Source organism: Leucoraja erinacea, chromosome 4 (assembly GCF_028641065.1).
Source record: "Leucoraja erinacea ecotype New England chromosome 4, Leri_hhj_1, whole genome shotgun sequence".
Lineage (NCBI taxonomy): Eukaryota > Metazoa > Chordata > Chondrichthyes > Rajiformes > Rajidae > Leucoraja > Leucoraja erinaceus.
Window position 1 is genome coordinate 103837576 of NC_073380.1, and position 20778 is coordinate 103858353.

A 20778-nucleotide genomic window follows, 5' to 3' on the forward strand; every position below is an offset into this window, starting at 1 on the left:
AACTGCTAGAGTCAGTTATGAAAGATGGCATAGCGGCACATTTGGAAAGTGGTGAAATCATTGGGCAAAGTCAGCATGGATTTACGAAAGGTAAATCATGTCTGACGAATCTTATAGAATTTTTCGAGGATGTACTTAGTAGAGTGGAGAAGGGAGAACCAGTGGATGTGTTATATGTGGATTTTCAGAAGGCTTTCAACAAGGTCCCACATAAGAGATTAGTATACAAACTTAAAGCACACGGTATTGGGGGTTCAGTAATGAGAACTGGCTGGCAGACAGGAAGCAAAGAGTAGGAGTAAACGGGTCCTTTTCACAATGGCAGGCAGTGACTAGTGGGGTACCGCAATGCTCAGTGCTTGGACCCCAGCTATTTACAATATAGATTAATGATCTGGACGAGGGAATTGAATGCAACATCTCCAAGTTTGCGGATGCCACAAAGCTGGGGGGCAGTGTTAGCTGTGACGAGGATGCTAGGAGGCTTCAAGGTGACTTGCATAGGCTGGGTGAGTGGGCAAATGCATGGCATATGCAGTATAATGTGGATAAATGTGAGGTTAACCACTTTGGTGGCAAAAACGGGAAAGTAGACTATTATCTGAATGGTGCCCGATTAGGAAAAGGGGAGATGCAACGAGACCTGGGTGTCATGGTACACCAGTCATTGAAAGTGGGCATGCAGGTGCAGCAGGCAGTGAAGAAAGCACATGGTATGTTAGCATTCATAGCAAAATAATTTGAGTATAAGAGCAGGGAGGTTCTACTGCATTTGTACAGGGTCTTGGTGAGACCACACCTGGCGTATTGCGTACAGTTTTGGTCTCCTAATCTGAGAAAAGACATTCTTGCCATAGAGGGAGTACTGAGAAGGTTCACCTGACTGATTCCTGGGATGTCAGGACTTTCATCTGAAGAAAGACTGGATAGACTCGGCTTGTACTAGCTAGAATTTAGATGATTGAGGGGGGATCATATAGAAACTTACAAAATTCTTAAGCGGTTGGACAGGCTAGATGCAGGAAGATTGTTCCTGATTTTGCGGAAGTCCAGAACAAGGGGTCACAGTTTAAGGATTAGGGGGAAATCTTTTAGGACCGAGATGAGAAAAACATTTTTCACACAGAGAGTGGTGAATCTCTGGAATTCTCTCCCACAGAAGGTAGTTGAGGCCAGTTCATTGGTTATATTTAAGAGGGAGTTAGATGTGGCCCTTGTGACTAAAGGGATCAGGGGATATGGAGAGAAGGCAGGTACAGGATACTGAGTTGGATGATCAGCCATGATCTTATTGAATGGCGTTGGAGGCTCGAAGGGTCGAATGGCCTACTCCTGCACGTATTTTCTATGTTTCTATTTATCTATTGCATCCGCTGCTCTAGATGTCAGCTGATCTACATCGGTGAGACCAAGCGTAGGCTTGGCGTTCATTTCGCCGAATACCTGCGCTCGGTCGGCATTAACCAACCTGATCTCCCGGTGGCTCAGCACTTCAACACCCCCTCCCATTCCAGATTCGACATTTCTGTCCTGGGCCTCCTGCATGGGCAGAGTGAGCACCCACCGGAAATTGGAGGAGCAGCACCTCATGTTCCGCTTGAGCAGTTTGCATCCTAGCGGTGACCTCCAATTTCCGGTAGCCCTTGCTGTCTCCTCCCCATCTCAGCTCTCCCTCAGCCCTCAGGCTACTCCTCTTCCTTTCTCCTTTCTCTCCACGCCCCCCCCCCCCCCCCCCCCCCCAAACAAACACACACCCCTACCCCACATCAGTCTGAAGAAGGGTTTCGGCCCGAAACGTTGCCTTCGCTGCATAGATGCTGCTGCACCCGCTGAGTTTCTCCAGCACTTTTATCTACCTTCTCCAGCATCTGCAGTTCCTACTTAAGCAGTGTCTAATACATTTTCTTAAATACATGCAGGTGAGCATTCATTTCGGAGTGTTTAGTTTAGTTTATTGTTACGTGTAACGAAGTACAGTGAAAAACTTTTGTTGTGTGCTAACCAGTCAGCAGTAAGACATGATTACAAACAAGCTATTTACAGTGTATAGATACACAATAAGGGAAAAAAACCTTTTAGTGCAAGGTTAAGCCAGCGATGTCTGTGGGCCATCAAAAAGATAGATAGTAGATCAGCAATGTTATCTGTGGTAGGATGATTCAGTTGCCTGATAACAACAGGGAAGAGACTGTCCCTGAATCTGGCAGTGTGTATTTTCACACTTCTGTACCTTTGCCTGACGGGAGAGGGGAGAAGAGTGGGCGGCCAGAATGTGACGTCTTTGATTATGCTGCTGGCCTTGCCGAGGCAGCGTGAGGTATAAATGGGAGGTTGGTTTGTGTGATGGTCTGGGCTGGATCCACAATTTGCTGCAATGCCTTGCGTTCTTGGCTGGAGCTGTTCCCAAACCAAGCTGTGGTGCAGTAATGGGCCTGTCCCACTTAGGTGATTTTTCAGCAGACTGGGGTGGAGATGGGAAAATGTGGCTAGTGTTGGGATCCCGTTGGAGGTGGCGGAAATTTCAGATGAATATTTGTTGTATGCGATGGCTGATGGGGTGGAAGGTAAGGACTAGGGGGACTGTCTCTGTTATGACTAGGGGAGGGGAGTAAGGGCAGAGCTGCGGGATACTGAGGAGACATGAGTGAGAACCTCATCTATGATGGGAGAGGGGATGCCCTGTTCCCTAAAGAATGTGGTGTTCTAGTATGGAACATCTCATCTTTGGCGCAGATGTGGCATAGATAGAACAATTGGGAGTTGGGGGATAGAGTCTTTGCAGGATGCATGGTGGGAAAAAGTGTAGTCGAGATAGTTGTGGGAGTCAGTGGGTTTGTAATAGTCTATTGCAGACCCATTCCTCAGTACCCAGCAGCTCTGCCCTTGCTCCCCCTCCCCCTCCCCCTGGTCGCAACAGAGACAGAGTCCCCCTAGTCCTTACCTTCCACTCCATCGTCGAGACCAAACACAAACTGGGCGATCATTTCACGGAACACCTTAGCTCAGCCCTCATGAACCAACCTGATCTCTCGGTTGCTGAACACTTTAATTCTCCTTCCCATTCCCACGCAGACCTTTCTGTCCTCGGTCTCCTCCATTGTCAGAGTGAGGCTACACGCAAATTGGAGGAACAGCATCGCATATTTTGCTCGGGCAGCTTACAGCCCAGTGGTAAAAATATTGATTTATATCACTTCAGATACGTAGCCCCAGCATTCCCTCTCTCTCTATCCCTCCCCCACCCAGCTTCTCATTTGTATACAACAATCAGCTTACAATAGCCTGTTTCCTTTATCATTACTTTTTCCCATATCTTTTGTTCATTGTTCTTGATCTCTCCACATCACCTTATAAATCTCGCATTTCCCTTATGCCTAACCAGTCAGAAGAACGGTCTCGAACTGAAACGTCACCAATTCGTCCACGCCAGAGATGCTGCCTGTCCCACTGAGTTACTCCATCTCTCTGTGTCTATCTTTGGTTTAGACTAGTACTTGCAGTTCCTTCTTACACATCAAAAGCGAGTTGGGTAGAAGATAGGGGGAAGGGTGATTCAATAAGATATGGAGAATATCAGTGGTACCCAGGAAGAATAAAAACCATGGGACCCATGGGAATACAAAATGGAAAATTCTGATGATATTCAGCAGTTCAGGCAAATGCTATGGAGAGAAAAAAAACTAAAAGCCCAATGGCCTTTCATAGAAACATAGAAAATAGGTGCAGGAGGAGGCCATTCGGCCCTTCAAGCCAGCACTTTCATCAGATTTGGAAAATAGCCGCATTTTAACTTGTAGAGAGATGGCGAAAGAATAGAAAGAATCTGCAAAGGTGTGGAGACTAACAAGACCAATGACACAGGTGTTGATAGTCACGGAGGGATGCTGGTAACGTAAGGGGTCCAGAAGAAGTTTATAAGAATGATCCTGGGGATGACTGGGTGAGCACTTGACTGCACTGGGCCTGTTCTTGCTGGAGTTTGGAATGAGAGGGGATCTCATGGGGATCTCAAAAAAAATCCCCGTATCTAAGGGGCGACCTACAAACTCATCCCACGCACGTATGGTACAGATACGCGTCTCCTCCCTTCACTGGCAAAATAACCGGGGACCTATGCGGCGGGAGCACTGGTGACCCGGGGGGATGAACACGGCGAGGCTGGCGAGCGGGGCACCGAATGTGGTGGTGACGGAGTTGGGGGCACAACCAATGGTTGGTCTGCAGTAGCAGGATGCGAGGGAGGAGATAGTCCGACAGGTGATGGGTAGATCGGATGCGTTGCATCAGGATACGTGACAGCAGGACGTAGTTCCTACACAAGAAGGAGATGTTGACGGTTGCATCTGTAGATCACTCCGTGTGCACTCATCAGGTATGAGCGCGGCTCTTTTGCTGGACTGTGGATGTAACTCAACCGGCCATAGCCCTTGTTGGTTTGAAGGCAAATGACTTGCCCACTGGAGAGAGGTTCAAGTGGTTTGATGGACTTATCGAAAAATTGCTTTTGGGTATCACGTTACAACTGGAGTTGTTTCTCAACAGCAGGTGGTGAATGAACCTGTGGCTGCAGCAGTTGTTGGGGCACGGGCAAGGGCAGAGGCAGCATGGGCGTCTGTTGAGACATCAGGCGTTGAGCAGCAGACCCCAGTATTGGGTCATGGGCGATGTTTCTTAAGTTGAGCAGGTCGAGGTAGAAATTGGATTTGGCGAGGTGTGAGTGCTCCATTAATTGCTCGGCGCTCCGGACAGCCCATTCTGCAAATCCCTTTGACTGTGGGAATTCTGGTCTGCTAGCGAATATCCAGTACCAGTTCACCGCGAACCAGGTAGTATAGCGAATCAGAAGTAGTACGCGTTGTTGGTTATCCGGCCAGCCACGCCGGATGACTGAGGACAGTAATTGTAGAGTTGTATCCACAGCCGTGTGCTTTGCCAGATTGCTTAGGCATTCTGTGGGTGCGTACGACACCATCATTACTGTGAACTGGTTGTATTCAGATGGCTGTTTAAAAAGGAACTGCAGATGCTGGAAAATTGAAGGTACACAAAAATGCTGGAAAAACTCAGCGGGTGCAGCAGCATCTATGGAGCGAAGGAAATAGGCAATGTTTCGGGCCGAAACCCTTCTTCAGACTTCATCTATTCAGATGGCTGTTGTCCGCAGGTTGTTCATGGGGCCCTGGATAGCGTGTCAGCCTGATGCATGTCCTAGCCCCTTTTGTAGATTAGGGTAAAATCGAGGCTGCATCATCATCTGTTGCAGGCGAGCAGGATCGGCATGAATGGGTTTGTTCAGATTGGTGACCAACGGTTGGTGATCTGTTTCAACAATCGCAGACTTGTCAAAGATAAAGTCTTTGAAATTTGTGCAGGCAAAAACCACGGCTAACAAATTCCTTTACGATCTGGGCGAATCGCTGTTCAGTCTCGGACAGGGTACGGGAGGCGTAAGCATTAGGTCTGCCGTCTCCTTTGGCGGAAGTCTGTAGGCAAGCAGCTCCGAGTCCATATTGGGAGGCTTCATATGTGAGCATCACTGATAGGTTTAAATCAAAATAAGCGAGGGTAGGGGCACTGGACAGTTGTAATTTAACGATTTTGAATGTCCTCTGGTGTTGTGGTTACCAAGACTAACCAGTGTCTTTGTCAGCCAGTTGTCATAGGGGAGCAGATATTTCGCTGAGGTTGGGGATGGATTTCCCCAAGTAGCTAACCATTCCCAGGAATCTCTGCAAACTTGTAACATCAGTGAGAGCTGGCACCTCGTTGATGGCAATGGTCTTGGAGGTGTCTGGTCTGAGGCCATAAATAGTGAAAACGTGTCCAACATATTGGACCTCTTTGATGTGAAATCTGCACTTCAGAGCGAATTCCAGAGATTCACCACTCTCTGAGTGAAAAAAGTTTTTCTCATCTCGGTCCTAAAAGATTTCCCCCTTATCATTAAACTGTAACCCCTTATTCTGGACTTCCCCAACATCGGGAACAATCTTCCTGCATCTAGCCTGTCCAACCCCTTAAGAATTTTGTAAGTTTCTATATGATCCCCCCTAAATTCTAGCGAGTACAAGCCGAGTTTGTCCAGTCTTTCTTCATATGAAAGTCCTGACATCCCAGGAATCAGTCTGGTGAACCTTCTCTGTACTCCCACTATGGCAAGAATGTCTGTCCTCAGATTAGGAGACCAAAACTGTATGCAATACTCCAGATGTGGTCTCACCAAGACCCTGTACAACTGCAGTAGAATCTCCCTAATCCTATACTCAAATACTTTTGCTATGAATGCTAACATACCATTCGCTTTCTTCACTGCCTGCTGCCCCTGCATGCCTACTTTCAATGACTGGTGTACCATGACACCCAGGTCTTGTTGCATCTCCCCTTTTCCTAATCGGCCACCATTCAGATAATAGTCTACTTTCCTGTTTTTGCCACCAAAGAGGATAACCTCACATTTATCCACATTATACTGCATCTGCCATGAATTTGCCCACTCACCCAGCCTATCCAAGTCACCTTGCAGCCTCCTAGCATCCTCCTCACAGCTAACGCTGCACCCCAGCTTCGTGTCATCCGCAAACTTGGAGATGTTGCATTCAATTCCCTCATCCAAATCATTAATATATATTGTTGGGGTCCCAGCACTGAACCTTGCGGTACCCCACTAGTCACTGCCTGCCATTGTGAAAAGGACCCGTTTACTACTACTCTTTGCTTCCTGTCTGCCAGCCAGTTCTCTATCCACATCAATACTGAACCCCCAATACCGTGTGCTTTAAGTTTGTATACTAATCTCTTATGTGGGACCTTGTCGAAAGCCTTCTGAAAGTCCAGATGTAACACATCCGCTGGTTCTCCCTTATCCACTCTACTAGTTACATCCTCGAAAATTCTATAAGATTTGTCAGACATGATTTACCTTTCATAAATCCATGCTGACTTTGCCCAATGATTTCACCACTTTCCAAATGTGCTGCTATCCCATCTTTAATAACTGACTCTAGCAGTTTCCCCACCACCGATGTTAGACTAACTGGTCTGTAATTCCCCGTTTTCTCTCTCCCTCCCTTTTTAAAAAGTGGGGTTACATTAGCTACCCTCCAATCCTCAGGAACTACTCCAGAATCTAAAGAGTTTTGAAAATTTATCACTAATGCATCCACTATTTCTGCGGTTACTTCCTTAAGTACTCTGGGATGCAGCCTCTCTGGCCCTGGGGCTTATCAGCCTATAATCCATTCAATTTACCTAGCACCGCTTCCCAGCTAACCTGGATTTCACTCAGTTCTTCCATCTCATTTGACATCCGGTCCCCTGCTTTTTCTGGTAGATTATTTATGCCTTCTTTAGTGAAGACAGAAACAAAGTAGTTATTCAATTGGTCTTTGTTCCCCATGATCAATTCACCTGTTTCTGGCTGCAAGGGACCTACATTTGTTTTAACTAATCTTTTTCTCTTCACGTATCTATAAAAGCTTTTGCAGTCAGTTTTTATGTTCACTGCCAGTTTTCTTTCATAATCTTTTTTTCCCTTTCCTAATTAAGCCCTTTGTCCTCCTCTGCTGGACTCTGAATTTCTCCCAGTCCTCTGGTAGGCTGCTTTTTCTGGCTAATTTGTATGCTTCATCTTTTGTTTTGATACTATCCCTGATTTCCCTTGTTATCCACGGATGCACTGCCTTCCCTGATTTATTCTTTTGCCAAGCTGGGATGAACAATTGTTGAAGTTCATCCATGCAGTCTTTAAATACCTTCCATTGCATATCCACCGTCAACCCTTTAAGAATCAATTGTTAGCAGTCTATCTCGGCCTATTCACGTCTCATACCCTCAAAGTTACCTTTTTTTAAGTTCAGGACCCTTGTTTCTGAATTAACAATGTCACTCTCCATCCTAATGAAGAACTCAACCATATTATGGTCACTATTGCCCAAAGGGCCACGCACAACAAGGCTGCTAACTAACCCTTGCTCATTACTCAATACCCACTCTAGAATAGCCTGCTCTCTCGTTGGTTCCTCTACATGTTGGTTTAGATAACTATCCCAATACATTCCAAGAAATCCTCTTCCTCAGCACCTTTGCTAATTTGATTCACCCAATCTATATGTAGATTGAAGTCACCCATTATAACTGTTTTACCTTTGTTGCACGCATTCCTAATTTCCTGTTTGATGCCATCCCCAACTCCACTACTACTGTTAGGTGGCCTGTACACAACTCCCACTAGCGTTTTCTGCCCCTTAGTGTTAGCACTAAGAAGTAGCATCTGGAATGAGGATAAAATAATTTCTAATATTTTCACATCTTCAATTTTCCATTGCCTAAATAATGGTTCTTATGCCATCACAGAGTTAATGATAGTCAGGAACTGTACATAATCAACACCAAAATAGTTGAAGAGCTTATTTTAGTGTGGGAAGTGCCTGCCTAGCCTCTATATATAACAACCATATAACAATTACAGCACGGAAACAGGCCATCTCGGCCCTTCAAGTCCTTGCCGGATACTTACTCTCACCTAGTCCCATCTACCTGCACTCAGACCATAACCCTCCATTCATTTCCCATCTATATACCTATCCTATTTTTGAAATGATAAAATCGAACCTGCCTCCACCACTTCCACTTGAAGTTCATTCGTGTTATAATCGTGTCATTATCGTGTTATAAAATATATCAACTGTCTATGTATAAAGTGGGAAGAGCTCCAAAAATTGTAAGAAGCTTTTTAGCTTTTACGTCATGAGGTCTTCATTATTTTCTCCAGAAATTGTCCAAAATGCCTGATCCAGCATTCCATACCAAAGAAAATGAACAACACAAGAAATGAGAGAACACAAAGAAGTAATGTCATTACATTCGACAGCATGCCAGCACTGCACAATTCATCACAACGTGATTTGAGTGTTCATTGATGAGAAAGGCATCTTACACATCCTTTGTATGTTTCTGGCTTTTAACCAGTAATGGTCAGTGTGGAAACCTGTTTTCATTCAGCTGTGCCACTGACTTGAAGCTGATGCCTAGTTAATGCTTCATTGCTTGACAGGATGCTGAATACCTGCACAGAACAGGATATCCATAAGAACAATTTGGAGTGGTCACTACAAAGGTTGTCCTTGTCAGCATTTGGAATTAAAATGAAAGCACTTGAATGGTATATTTGAATTGACAATTAATTAGAATTATACTTTCAGATACAATGAGATGCTGTACATCATTGACTTGGTGAAAAGGGATGATGATGGAGATAGCAACTGTTGTTTAACATACAGGTTGATTAAAACTGTAAAATATTCGATAACTTGTCTCTAATACAATTTGAGATGCTTTCAATTGGAGGAGAGTTGGTAAAGGCAAGTCTGTTCATAATACAAAAGGAGCAATATTTATTTTCCTATTGATCTGGAATGCTTCTACATTATACATGTACCAAAATTTTGGACACATTAGCATCAGGGTTTCATAACCATATAACCATATAACCATATAACAATTACAGCACGGAAACAGGCCATCTCGGCCCTACAAGTCCGTGCCGAACAACTTTTTTCCCTAAGTCCCACCTGCCTGCACTCATACCATAACCCTCCATTCCCTTCTCATCCATATGCCTAACCAATTTATTTTTAAATTATACCAACGAACCTGCAGCCACCACTTCCACTGGAAGCTCATTCCACACCGCTACCACTCTCTGAGTAAAGAAGTTCCCCCTCATATTACCCCTAAACATTCTGTCCCTTAATTCTGAAGTCATGTCCTCTTGTTTGAATCTTCCCTATTCTCAAAGGGAAAAGCTTGTCCACGTCAACTCTGTCTATCCCTCTCATCATTTTAAAGACCTCTATCAAGTCCCCCCTTAACCTTCTGCGCTCCAGAGAATAAAGACCTAACTTATTCAACCTATCTCTGTAACTTAGTTGTTGAAACCCAGGCAACATTCTAGTAAATCTTCTCTGTACTCTCTCTATTTTGTTGACATCCTTCCTATAATTGGGCGACCAAAATTGTACACCATACTCCAGATTTGGTCTCACCAATGCCTTGTACAATTTTAACATTACATCCCAGCTTCTATACTCAATGCTCTGATTTATAAAGGCTAGCATACCAAAAGCTTTCTTTACCACCCTGTCTATATGAGATTCCACCTTCAAGGAACTATGCACGGTTATTCCCAAATCCCTCTGTTCAACTGTATTCTTCAATTCCCTACCATTTACCATGCACAAGAGACACATCAGAAATGTTTTGCTTTTATTTTGAAGTGTATGGGCACATGTTCTGTTGAATTCTGGCCAATGCGGAAATTAGATTGGCACTTCTTGTTGCAATTCACTCAATGTGAGTATTTCACACATGTGCAGCCATCCTCCACCAAGCCAATACCTATTAACAACATAATCTACAAAAATATTGTGTGATGAACTCCAAAGAAAACAATATTGGTTTCCATCTGTTTTTTTTGTGTGCTAAATTGGTAATGCTGGATTGGTTATAAACAAAACCAAATTAAAAAATTGTAACATCGATGTTTTAAAAAAAGGGTTGTTGCACTTTCTTCCTTCAAACAAGTATTGAAAACCAACCCAGCCCAGGGATGGAGGGGTGATTTGGGATAGGGCGTGTCGGAGCAGCAAAGGTGGACGCATCCCCAGATAGAGGATTCCACTGAAATGCGAAAACACCAATCACATTCTGCTGTGGTAGTGTCAGGACCACAGGTAGAGGCATACGTGAGCTGAGTATCTGGGTGCATGGATGCTTTGAATTAACATCAGAGCCTTTGGCAACGATAGCCTCAATGCATTAAAATAACTCTGGGCGGAGGAAGAAGGGAATGCAAAATTTATAAAATTCAACAACTCGTGAAATCATGTGTAATTTATTATTTCATGGCAATGCGCTCCTTGATTAATAGCGAGTTAATTATGAAAAATCAGGATCATGACTTATTGATCAAGTTTCCATCAATAAGTATGTAATGACATGTTAATAATGGCATATTGTGTGTGGAATTACATTAGGGTCAGGGTAAGGCTCGGGAGTGTGCTGATTATGTAGCTTCCTGATTGCAGACATGAGTTTTGGGCAATTCATGCATTAACAAATACAGATGCAATGGAGTCCAAATCTTTGGCACGAGTGGATCACATTGGAAGCAATGAATGCTGCTCGCTTTTCTATGTCCCGCCTGGAACATCATTTTAATATCTGATAAATTCAACAACCCCTATCTATCCCATCCCCTCCTGCCAGCCAACTCAAGGTGTTCAAAATATGATTGCTGTCAGCCTTGGCTACAGCTCAGTGACTCCATGCATTTGTAGCATTATGTCATAGACATATCCTGCGAGTAACAAGAGGAACATCCATCTACATGTCAATGCGACATTATCACCCTCTACCCCTTAACCTCATAATTGTTCCACACCACCGTTCCACTTATTTTCCCTCTCCATGGCAGCCTTGGCTCCCATGAGTCATTGCAACTTCCTGCGTAATCGTGCGAGGTGAGATTTAATGAAGGCAGAAATCCACAATTAAAATATATATATTTTTTTTAAGCAATGGTTTCCCCGCTTCACAACATAAAACAAAGTAGATAGAATATAGAGCACAGGAACACGCCCTTTGGCCCACAATGTCTGTGCTGAACAAGATGTCAAGATCAACTATTATCTACCTGCACATAATTGATATCCCTCCAGTTCCTGCAGATCAATATGACTATGCAAAAGTTTCTTAAATACCACTATCGTATGTGCCGGATATCATATTGTGAAAACGCTGAATGTGCACTTCTCCTTTAAATTTTGCTCTTCTCTTCCTAAAGCTATATGATGTGTGATATGTGATCTGTGATTTGTGCTGTGCGATGTATAATGTAATATTTTCATCCTAGGAAGAAGATCCTACTTCTATGACTCATAATTTTAGATTGTTCTGTCAGGACTCCATTCAACCTCTGACATTCCAGCGAAATCAATCGAGGACTGTCCAACCTATTCTTGTAGCTAATACCCTCTGATTCAGGCATCATTTTGGCAAACCTCCTCTACACATGTTCCGAAGCTTACACATTCTTCAAGTAGTGGGGTGACTGGAAATGCACTCAATCCTCCAAATGCAGTCCAACCAAAGTCTTACAAATTTGCATATTGAGTTCCTGAAAAGGGGGCAGCGTCCAGTTGGATATGGCTGCCCTGCCTGCAGCTGTCTATCCTTGCACTCCTTTTTTTTAATTTTTAGTATGTTAAAAAGTGTTGCCTGGAGATCTATTATTTTTATCTGGGGGGTGGGGGGGGGGGGGGGGGGGAAGAAAGGGGGGAAACTGTATTTCTCAGTCTCTAACTGGTCGGAGAGGCAGCTTTTTTCTGAGCAGCAACTTCGACCCGTCCTCTCGGCCTATCATTGGGGTCTAGAGTGGCATTTCCTGAAGGGACTGGCCATACCCGGGTCGCCGCGCTAGAGCTCCGGTGTTCTGAGCCTGCCGATGAACATCGTGGAGCTGCAGGACTGTGCTGCGGTCAGCCGCGGGTGGCGGCGCTGACCTTCAACATGGCGGAGCCTGGGATCTCTCGCCAGGATCGCCAGTGGCGGAGCTCTGTCCAGCGCGGCTTGTCGGCTTCGGAAGCTGCCGTCTCCGGTGAAGAAGCGGCTGTTCCAGACATCCCAAGGCACTGAGAGGGTTCTCCCAATGCCAGAGCACTATCACCCAGCAAGAAGGGCCTGAAACATCGGGCCCCGTAGCGGCGACTGCGGAGCCCTCAATAGGCCCGCTATGGGTGGACAAGGGGATGTGGAGTGGACTTTGTGCCTTCCCTCACAATGGGAACCATTGTGGGGCGATGTTTTTATGTTTTATGGGAAATTTCTTTATAATGTTATGTTGTATTTTTTATTAATGTGCTGCAATGGCAACTTGAATTTCACTACACCAATTGGTGTGTGTGACAATAAATGAACCTTATGAACCTTATGAACCTGACTCTTATGCCCAATGACCTGGCTAATGAAGGCAACGGTCTTCAAAACATAATTTGTTGTGAACTGTAACTACTAGTCGGCGTTGAATTGTACTAATTGAAGTACATGTAGGTGTACTGAGATAGGAACTCTATCACATGTGTAGTTGCATGATCTTAACATTACTTCTCAGCAAACACATCTGTTTTTGCCATCCACACTACACCAGTGATTTAGTAGCACTGAAATCTGGTTCACAATAACGAGTTTTGATTAAGATACGATATATGATAGCATAACATTGTTGAGTGGAGAGGGGACCAGGTGCATTAGGCACATTGAGCATATGGCAGTTTGTTTAAGGAAGAAGTAGGGCAATTCCACAAGCCTTATCAATATTACTGACCTCCCATAAGGATAATAATAAGGTTCTAAGAGAATGTACAACATTTCTTGCCAAATTATTGAAACAAATCTAGATCATGAAGTCAAATAATTAAATATCTATATTGACCTCTGTGTCATAATCAGCAACATTTTAATTTAGGCATTGACTATGCAATTATTTAATACAGACTATAAACTGATAAAATTGATAAAAACAAAGGTAAATATTAATGAGGTTACACAGTTCTGTTATGTCACAGTAATTCAACATTAATTGAAAATTTATATTTGAGAACAATATCTGAGATAAATATTATTTGATGAAATTAATTCAGAATTCCACTCCTAAAATAGCTGATAAATGAATAACATTGGAATAACTGGTTTATTGGAGAGATTAACATTTATGTTTATGCAGTTAGCATTCTTCCAGATCTGATGGCTTAATGAACTGGCATAACTGTTTGCCCTGCTGCCTTCTGGAATGATAATAGAGTTGGACAGCACAGTCTATTGTTGGTCCTTTGGCCCAACAATAGACAATAGACAATAGGTGCAGGTGTAGGCCATTCGGCCCTTCGTGCCAGCAACGCCATTTAATGTGATCATGGCTGACATTCAATGTGATCATGGCTGACCACATTCATGGTGACCTTTCTTGCCCATTTATATTAATTCCATTTGGCCGCATTAGATCCATGTATTTTACACCTTGCTTGTTTAAGAACCTATCTTATTTAAATATAGTTGTACCTGAATCAACTTCCTCCTCTGGCAGCAAATTCCAATGTCTTCAAATTCTGTAAAAACTTCCCTCTCACGTAAGCTGTAAAACTCCTTCTTCTCACGTTAAACTTATGCCTTGTTGCCTTTGATATCCCTAACATGGAAAGGTTTCTGACTATCTACCGTTTATAATTCTACCGTCTATCAGGTCATTCCTCCATCTCCTTTGCTCCAGGGGAGCAAACTCAGATGATCCAATCTTCTCCTATAATTAAAGTCCTTCAATCCACACAATGTTCCAGTGAATCGCCTCCGCACTCTCTCCAATACAATCGCATCCTTCCTATAGTATGGTGACTAGACAAATACAATACTCCAAGGACCATCTAAACATTGCTTTGTAAAGATGCAACATAATGCTTCATCAATGCTTATATTCTATAGCCAAACCTTGGAATGCAAACACTTCAAAGTTGCATGCCTTATTTATCAATCTAACTACCTATGTTGCCTTTTTCAGGGAAATATGGTTTGAAATCCAAATCTCTCTCTGTTCAACAACATTCCTTAGCACCTTACCATTTACTGTATTTACCCTAGCCCTACTTAACCTAACCTAAAATTGCTTAATCTCACAATTGTCAGATTTCAATTCCATCTGCCAATGTTCTGCCCAACTGTCCACCTGCTTTATATTCTGCTAAAACCTTAAACAAGGCTCTGGAGATAATACCTCATTGCTACCAGCCCATTCCTTGCTTCAATCGTCACCAGGACTCCCTCCTCCTCGGCTCTCCGGTCTTCACAGCAAAGCCTGGTGGCCTCTGAGCTTCCCCAGCAGGCCACAGCTTGTCGGGGCTTTATTCATGGTGGTGAGCCAGGCCTGCTGTTGTTCGTGAACATGGGAGATTCAACGGCTTTCCCAGCAGGCCACGGCCCATAAGTTCATTAGGTCATCTATATTACCAAAAGAAAGCTCTTGACCGCTTTTGACTCTCTGCAATGTGATTTCCCAGAGAACGCCACTACTTACATTCGTCATGTTTGGCCACCTCGCTCAGAGCCCGCCTCTGCCGGACTGGATTGGAGGATTTTTCCCATTGATGAAAAAACAGAGAGATATTAATGTTTTTTTTAAATCGCCATTCTCTCTGCTGCCCCTGCTGGTGGGATGGGGAGGGACTATAAAACCCGGAAGTGGTGTGCCTCACTCAGTCTCTGCAAGATGGAGGAAGCGAGAGGGCCACATCTCTCTGAGCTCTGAATAACACTGAACACATGTCTACTCAACTGTGAGTGCCCTTAATGTGGTTTGAAAATGACAATATGGTTGGTTTGGGGTTGTTGGGTTGAAGTAAAAAGGCATTGCAAATGGTTGTTTGGGGGGTTTGGGTTGAAGTAAAAAGGCTCAGCAAATGGTTGTTTGGGGGGTTTGGGTTGAAGTAAAAAGGCATTGCAAATGGTTGTTTGGGGGGTTTGGGGTGAAGTAAAAATGCACTGCAAAGGGATTTTGGGGTGTTGGGTTGAAGTGAAAAGGCACTGCAGATGGTTGCTTGTGGGTTTTGGGTTGAAGTAAAAGGCACCGCAAATGGTTGTTTGTCTAAGCATGACAACTTCCAGTTTGCACTATATTAATTTTAGATAAAACGCTACCACTTACTGCTGAGATGTTTGGCCATCTTACTCAGTCACCCTCCACTTATCAGGTGCAGAGGATTCTTCCCATCAATGAAAAACAAAAGTGTTATTAGTGTTTAAAAAATGTTGAGAACCTCGCTCCTGTTAATCACGCCATGAAGGCCATACCTTTTCCGGGGGGAGGGGGAGGGATTATAAAACCATGATGGGGGTGGGAGATGTCACAACTCTGAGCTGTGAATCAACTGAACACACTGAATGTCTACTGAACTGTGAGTGTGGTGTTATGGTGGTTTCACCCTGCTTGAATGATATGAAACAGCACTTGAATTTGGTGGTCTTGCACCCTCCTTGAAATGGTATGAAACTGCACTTGAATTTGATGGCCTTGCACCCTGCTTGAAGTGGTATGAAACTGCACTTGAATTTTGTGGCCTTGCACCCTGCTTGAAGTGGTAGGAAAATGGTTTTAAATTTGGTGGCCTCGCACTCTGCTTGAAATGGGATTTCAAGGAATAGCTGTGTCAACTGCCAGCCCACCAGCCGTGAGTGAGCTGCCAGCACATCAGGCTTGAGGGTCTGAGCTGCCACTCCAAGAATCCATTTGGCCCACAATACCCATACTAGCCCTCTGGCACTGGAGACGAGTAGTCCCTGCAGCCCAACAACACCCATACCAGTGCTCCAGAAAGTGCGCCCCCTCCCACCCCTCCACTGGCCACCAATATTGGAATTGGTGGAGAGTTGGAATATTGCATTGGGGGACCAGCCCTCCGGTGTGAACATGGGACCCAACGGGTCCCACTTAGTCTAGTAAATGATATAAGCCCAATTTCACCATTCAGCTCATCAAGTCTACTGTGCCATTTAATCATTGCTGATCTATCTGTCCCTCCTAACCCCATTCTCTTGCCTTCCCCCCATAGCCCCTGACACAGCGGGGGTGGTGGGGTATTCGGGCCCGCAGGATATTCATTTGTCCAATCACCAGGTCTCCCGGGCAGGTTCCCGGCTCCACAGTATCTCACCCATTGCCGACTTAATCTTCTTAGTTAGTTCCTCGAAACTTAATAAAAATTCATGCAGCAAGATTTCTGCCTCATAAAACTATGCTGATTTGACCCTGTTTTTTCAAATGTACCTAATTCCTATCTCTTTGGATTTTCTCCAATAATTTGCCTACCACTGACATAAACTCATCGGCATGTGGTTATCTAGCTTATCACAGCTGCCATTCTTAAAGGAACAATATTAGTCATCCTTCAGTCTTCTGGCACCTCACTAGTGGCTAATGGAGATGCGTAGATCTCTTTCATGACCTCAGCTATTTCCTCTCTTGCTTCCCATGATTTCCTAGGATAGATCTCATTTGACCATGGGGATTTATCAACCTTTCTATTTCATATGATATCTAACACCCCCTCCTTCCTAACACTGCCCAGAATATCTACATACATTCACTATCTTTCATGTCCTTTGCCTTATTGAATACAGATGAGAAACATAATTATTTAGAATCTCACCCAAGTCGCCTAGCTCTAAAGAGACCCACTTTTTCCTCATATATTCAGCAAATTCATTGGGATTCTACTAAATCTTATTTACAAAGGATATTTCATGCCCCCTTATCTCTGCTGATTTATTTATTAAGTTTATCAAATATTCTTCAAACAACTCCCTTGATCCCATTTACATATACCTTCCTTTTTTCCTGATCTAACATTCAATATTTTTTTATTTTATGTTCCTCTAAGCTTGCCATTGTTTCTTATCAGCCTTACTGGAATATGCCGGCCCTGGACTCTTATTTTCTTTGAAAGCTGACAAGTGATAGTCTTTTTAAAAGAGCTAAGATTCAATGCTCACACATTCCAGATATTTTACCCACTAACATCTGCTCCCAATATGCTTTGGAAAGGTTCTTTCTTAGGCTATTCAACATGCCTTTATTACATCTAGGCTGGATTACTGTAACGCGCTCTATTTTGCTTGTTCTTCACTGGCTCATCTCCAGTTGGTTCAGAATGCTGCTGCTCGCCTTTTAACAGGGACTCGAAAGAGGGAGCACATATCGCCAATTCTGGCCTCCCTGCACTGGCTCCCGGTGCACTTTCGGGTTCATTTTAAGATACTGTTATTTGTTTTTAAATCTCTGAATGGGCTCGCCCCGCCTTACCTCTCTGAGCTGCTCCACCCATACGCTCCTGCCCGGTCCCTCAGGTCAGCTGGTCAGCTGCTCCTGGAGGTACCGAGGTCTAGTCGGAGGCTCAGAGGGGATAGAGCCTTCTCTGTTGCTGCTCCAGCACTCTGGAACACCCTGCCGTTGCACATCAGACAGGCCCCCTCACTGTCCATCTTCAAATCCAGTGTTAAAACGTATTTGTACTCCCTGGCTTTTGACCATGCCTGAGGCTTTGCTTCTGTTTGTGGTGTTTTTGATTTTTCTTTATTTTACATGTCTTTTCCTACTATTTCTTTTGATTGTTATTTTTGGTGTGTATTAACTTTTTTGTCAATGATTAGTGATGTACAGCACTTTGTTGCAGCTATGTTTGTTTTTAAAGTGCTCTATAAATAAAATTATTATTATTATTATTATTATTATTATTATTATTATTATTATTATTATTATTATTATTATTATTATTATTATTATTATTCCCCTAATTCAAAACCTTAAGTTGGAGATCAAGTGTAATCCTTTCATAACTATCTTGAAACTTACAGAATTATAGTCACTGTATTCAAATTGTTCCCCCATCTGCTCAACATCTATTTTCCATTATAAGGGTGAGCTTGATCCTTATTCTAGAAAGACACTTTACATGGTGTTAAAAAGCCATCCAAAGCATCTCTTCCCCATTTAAGCCTGTGCCACTAAGGCAATATCCCTCAATATTGCCGATTAAAGTCCCTCATAATTAACACCCTATTTACAGCTTTCTGTGATCTGCTTCCCTATTTGTTCCTCTAATTGCAACTAAGTATCTGGAGACATCAGGATTATAATCTTGCATACATAGATGTTTGTTTTTATTAAATCATCCATCACGTTAGAGCCAGTGATTTTGCCCATCCTTAAGTGCCTTTGAGCAGGTGGGGATGAGATACTCTCGTGGACTACTGCAATCTTTCTGGTGCAGGCTGTTTGACTGAGAGTTACAGAAATGTTATGCAGTAGTGAAGGAACAGCCAAATATGTCCAAATCACAATGAGAAATGAATTAGAGGAAAACTTTGAGGTGTCTTATCTTCTCTTGTGCCTACTGCTCTCATCCTTCCAGATGGTAGGGGTGGATAAAAATCTTATAGAAGAGGTACATAGAAGCCATTGTGCGTCAGTATTGAGGGGAAATAATGTTCGCTATGGAGGGTTGGCTGTTTTGTCCAGGACACTGTCATTTATTGGGTTTTGCTAGAGTTTCTCTCATCTAGGCTGTCATTGATATGCCAATATACTCCAGATCTGTGCCCTGTAAATTTAATCTGAATTGATATTTTGGAATTTAATACTAAACAGCAAATTAACAGAAGCTTACTAAAAATGGATTGTCCTCCTTAATAATTTCCTCAACAAGCCTCTCACGGAAAGTTCACTCAAATTTACAATGATATAAATATCTCTGCAAAGATCATTTAATATAGTCTACAACATGAACATTAGCGCGGCAGATCACATTGATATGAATGCATTTAGAACATAGGCTGGATATCCCAGACCTTCGTACCTGTTCTCCAAAATAAAGTTAGTTGGTTCTCTGATATGAAAAAGGGGCAGGGTTGTGTAACAACCAGATTATTTTGTGAAAGGAAGCTTTGTATGTGTTGCAACTGTGTATGTTTTCATTGATAGATCAAACAAAGTCAGAGTAGAATAAGCTTTGAGTGATTTTTTCTGAGGATCAATATTTCATTTTCTTTTTCCTCCTTGGTGACAAATCTTATATTTCAATCCTTGTCATCAACCCTTTTCATGACAACTAATTCCTCGGTGAAAATCTCATGCCACGCCTGAACAAAGAAATGCTGAATAAATAGGCTTGTTTGGGCTTTCTCATCAGCAACAAAGGGCAGCAGCAAAGAATGTTTCCACAAGGTTAAATAGGCCCTATGGTGAACCTTCCATTTTCCTGACTTGGAAGTGGGCAAACCATGCCCGTGATGTCATCAATAAAATGAGTAGCATCTTAGATTAAAATATTCTCTTACACAGCCAATCCAAAAGTAATACAGCTATATTATTTTAAACGTTTAAATGGATTACAGCGAGAAAAATAAAGATCAAACCAATCATGGTAGATAAACACAAAGTCAGTGGGTCAGGCAGCATTTCTGAAGGAAAAGAATGGGTTAATTTCAAGTAACACACGTATTCCCTCACTTTCCCCTTGGTGATCGCTCCGCCCAACACCTCCGCTCGGTTCGCAATAACCAACCTGATCATCCGGTGGCTCAGCACTTCAACTCCCCCTCCCATAGCGAATCTGACCTTTCTGTCCTGGGCCTCCTCCATGGCCAGAGTGAGGCCCACCTTAAATTGGAGGAGCAGCACCTCATATTTTGCTTGGGTAGTTTACACACCAGTGATATGAACATTGACTTTTCCAATTTCAGGTAGTCCCTGCTTTCTCCTTCTCCCTCCCCCCCCCCCCCACCCTCACCCAGCTCTCCCACAGCCCACTGTCTCTGCTTCTTCCTTTCTTCTTCCCCCCCCCCCAACCCCACATCAGTCTGAAGAAGGGGCTTGCCCCATAACGTCACCTATTTCCTTTGCCTTATAGCCTCACCCGTTGAGTTTCTCCAGCATTTTTATCTGCCTTTGATTTTCCAGCATCTGCAGTTCCTTCTTAATCATAGGTTAACCTACACGTTCCTGGGATCATTCTTGTAAACCTCATCTGGACCTTCTCCAGAGCCAGCACATCCTTTCTCAGATATGGTGCTCAAAATTGCTCACAATATTCCAAATGTGGTCTTATAGAGCCTCAGCATCACATCCCTGTGTTTGTATACAAGCCTTCTTGAACTAAATGAACATTGAGTTTGGTTTCT